A 4,554-nucleotide genomic window follows, 5' to 3' on the forward strand; every position below is an offset into this window, starting at 1 on the left:
TCTACTCCAAGTATATTCGCGGCGGGCAAGCAGACCGAGATTTCGCTGCAATCGCTACAATCGCACTGGGCGTACCTATCTTTGTAGATTTCGTTTGACGTGATGTTTTTAAATGTCTCTGGCTAAAAGCACTGATGTGGCAAATTTCATTGGGTACCACAAAGGCTTAGATAAGTAACGAACACTCCAAGTTCGTTCCATTCTCCTTCTTGCATGGGAGAATATGGTAGATGCTACAAGGAGCTGGGCGTTTCCGTTATTCTACGATAGAATGTAAACATAATGCTAAGATCACAAGTGCAACAAGCGCAGTTCACGTGTCTATGATCGTCAAGTCGATATCAACATCAGTAGACGTTTGATGAACGAAGTCTAATAAGATGCCAGATAAAAAGGTGCGAATAAAAAGTGGCTTGACCTAATATATGATTTCATTACCAAACGGGCGAGAACACAAAAATACGTAGCATCGTTTTAATGGATGGCAGCCAAGCGGCCTGGTAGTGAAAACGAAAAGAGGTCAACATAAACACGGCAATTTGGCATATGGACGACCTTATAGTGATAAAGGTGAAGGAGAGATGGACAAATGACGCGACACATTATTCGACAGCGCAATGATAATATCAAAGTCGCTTAGTTGAAATATACTTTACAATAGGTGCTTCCATGTGCTAACGCGTATTTAACCAATGGTCGAATTTTGGTACAAATATCCATTCCATTTGTGCAAGACACCATGTGATGAACATGACTGATACTCTATTCTTCCATGTGGCGTATTTAACCAATGGTCGAATTTTGGTACAAATATCCATTCCATTTGTGCAAGACACCATGTGATGAACATGACTGATCTGATATTCATTGCTCTATTCATTATTCTCCTGTTTTAATATTCCATATGCTGTACATATTCGCCAATTCGAATACATACGTGCTGGTTGCCACTCTTCGCTGAATTCTGGATTTCTAGTTTGTCGGGTTGTACCGATATACGTACGAAACTTAATTACCACATTTTGGCGTCGCGATTGGAACAATTCATCATGCCTGCCGAAATGGAACCATTAGATGTTAATTCAACTGCGCGTGACGTAGAGGATTATTTGGAACGATTCGACATATGGTGCCTCACAAAATCCGATATGGATGATAAGAAACTCACTGCATATTTCCTGCATTTCGTTGGCAAGGAGGCGTATACTTTAATCAAGAATTTAGTATATCCTGAATCTCCAATTGATATTTCTTACACTGCATTGAGAAAAAAAGTTCTTCAACACTTCAAACCGATTAACTTCGTAGCAGCCGAAAGAGCTAAGTTCAATATGTTAACCCGCTCTCATTCTCAGTCGGTCCGTGATTTCGTGTTACAGCTGCAGACACAGGCAGCCAAATGTGACTATGGTGCCCAATTGGAAGACCAGCTGCGTGATAGACTCATTGCTGGCATTCAACTGCCCGAATTACAGCAGAAGCTGTTACTCTGTCCGGATCAGAAATTTCAAACTATTCGGAAAATATGTGAGCAGTATGAAGATGTGAAGCATGTGACGAAGACTGAGGAAGCAGTCTTGTTAAATTATTCTAAAAGAAATAATTCAAGGATGCGGACGAACAACAAATTCAAACCTCGAACAGATTCTCGTGCCTCAAATCCATCAACACGTCACTTCACAGATCGTAACCCTAATCCGATGGCTCAAAAATTCGGGAAATGCGAGTCTTGTGGACGAAACCATTCCAGATATTCATGCCCCCACAGACGAGCCAAGTGTTTTAGCTGCGGTAAAACAGGACACATTCAACTTGTCTGTAAGTCCAAGAAAGTGTGTCACTTAACTTCTGACCCAAACACTGACGTGAAGACATTATCTGAAGATATTTCTACTCTTTCTCTATCTGTTTTGTCCCAAAATTCGTCACATGTTTTTAAAACGTTGATATCCGCTTCTGGTCAAAAGCATGACTTTATTGTTGATACTGGTAGTGTTGAGTCCATCATTCCACAATCAGATCTAACTGCATTCTACCCCAGTGCCGTGATAGTGCCTACAGATATTAACATTCGCGGTATCACTGGACATTCTGTACCTCTCGTTGGTAGTTGCACGATCCCTGTGAGGTTACTACAAGGTACCTGTATCGATTGTAATTTTTTGGTATCAACGTCGGGACCATCGATCGTCGGACTCAAAGTTCTACGCTTACTGCAAACCAGTATCACCTTACTGACTTCTGCGAATGAGAATGAACTCAAGCAACTGATTCTTAAATGTTCTAAGGCCACAGGTGGCATGCAAATTCCCAAGATGAGGCTCGAAGTTACAGGAGAGCCTATATTTCTTAAGAGACGGATTATTCCATTTGGTTTACGCGAGCCTGTTCGTCAAGCATTAAATTCAATGTGTGCGAAAGGAATACTGACTCCTGTCGAGTCATCGAATTGGGCAACTCCGATCGTTACCCCACTGAAGGCTGATGGTATTACTCCGAGAATTTGTGGTGACTACCGGCTTACGCTAAATACGCGGCTACTACAACGTACATGCACCACGGAAGAGCCAGAAGATGTATTGTATCGTTTATCAGGTTCAAGTGTGTTTTCAAAAATCGATTTAAAAGATGCTTATCTTCAAATACCACTGGACGAAGCCTCCAGTAACCTTACCGTGATCAACACACCCTTTGGGTTATTCCGATACAATTTTCTTCCCTTTGGTCTGAACGTTTCACCAGCTGTATTTCAGCAAGTTATGAATACTATTGCAAAAGATTTGGAGGGTGTTGAGACGTACCAAGATGACGTCATTGTGCACGCTGCTGACAAAGCTACCCATGATATGCGTCTGTTGTCTTTACTGAAGAGATTTTCTGAGTTCAATGTAGCTATTCATCCTGAAAAATGCACTTTTGGTGTCCCATCATTTTCATGCCTTGGCTACATTGTGGATGGCAGCGGTTTTAAACCTGATACAAGACGTCTATCCCCTTTAGTAAATGCGCCATCACCGACCAATCTACAAGAACTGCGTTCAGTTCTAGGAGCACTTCAGTATTACTCTCGTTTCATTCCTAATTTCGCCAAACACGCAAGTTGTCTGTTTGATATCATATCTTCCAATCAATTTTCTTGGTCTTCCAACCATGAGAAGGCGTTGCGTGCACTGCTTGGTTATCTTCAGACTTCAGCTGTTTTGAAGCCATTTTCCGCCAAACATCATTCGACGATCATTACTGATGCTTCTCCCACTGGAATAGGAGCAATCCTTGAACAGTGTGGTAGACCAGTGATCTGCATTTCCCGTCGACTTTCAAAAGCCGAACGTGGATATTCTCAGACTCAACGAGAAGCACTTGCTGTATATTGGGCTGTCAAACGGCTTCATAAGTATCTTTTTGGATTGAACTTTACCATTGCTACTGATCACGAGGCTTTGAAGTTCTTGTATCATCCAACGAAGTCTCTGGCGAAGTCATCTGCCGCTATGGTGCAACGGTGGATTATTGCATTGAGTTCTTACACCTACACAGTAGTTCATCGTAGTGCGAAAATGATTCCTCATGTCGATTTCTTGTCAAGAATTCTATCATGTGACTCTGATTCAAACAACTCAGATTGTCTACTGATTCAACCATTACCAGTCAAGCGGGATGTGCTTGTTGCTGACACTAAAAGATATTTCGCTCCCATTTTCTCTGCACTGCGACGTGGCTGGACGCAGCAAGAACGACGCCGATTTCCTGCTTTTTACTGTCGCCGCGAAAGCTTATCCGTTACTCCGGATGGTTTGCTGTGTTTTGAGGATAGAGTTGTCATTCCACCGACTCAGCGAGCGGCTGTTCTTGCAGATTTACACTCTGGTCATCTGGGTGTCGATGAAATGAAATCCCTTGCACTCTTGTCATTCTGATGGCCGGAACTGGATGCTGATATCAAGCATACTGCTAAGAATTGTGTTAAGTGTGTACATAAGATTCATAACAAGTCTTCACAGTAGTATCCGTGGCCAGTTACTTGTGAAGCATTTCAACAAGTTCATGCTGACTACTGTGGTCCTTTTCTCGGTAAATACTATGCTTTAATTCTTATTGACGCATATTCACGTTGGCCTGAAGTTTTTCTAACTAAGTTTCCAAGTGCCGAATTCACTCAGCAAGCATTGAGGAAATTATTCAGCCATGAAGGTGTACCAACTGTTTTCGTCACTGATAACGGTGCACACTTCACGGCAAAATTCCTGGGGGAATGGTTGAAAGGTCTTGGATGTCGACATCTGTTTACTGCTCCGCGACATCCCCAGTCGAATGCACTTGCTGGAAATTTTGTCCGAGCACTTAAGCCTGACATTATTTCACCCTCTCCTACTGCTTTTGTGGAATTGGACCGTGGGGTTGATAATTTTCTAATGCAATACAGGAACGCCGTTCATTCCGTTACTGGGAGGAGTCCTGCGCTTCTATTTAAATCTCGTTCGTTGCGTACAAGTCTTGACTGTACCAAAACGGCTGATGTTACATTTTTCAAGGGTAATGATTTACGACCTGCTA

This window comes from Opisthorchis viverrini, assembly GCF_000715545.1.
Source record: "Opisthorchis viverrini unplaced genomic scaffold opera_v5_310, whole genome shotgun sequence".
Classification (NCBI taxonomy): Eukaryota; Metazoa; Platyhelminthes; class Trematoda; order Opisthorchiida; family Opisthorchiidae; genus Opisthorchis; species Opisthorchis viverrini.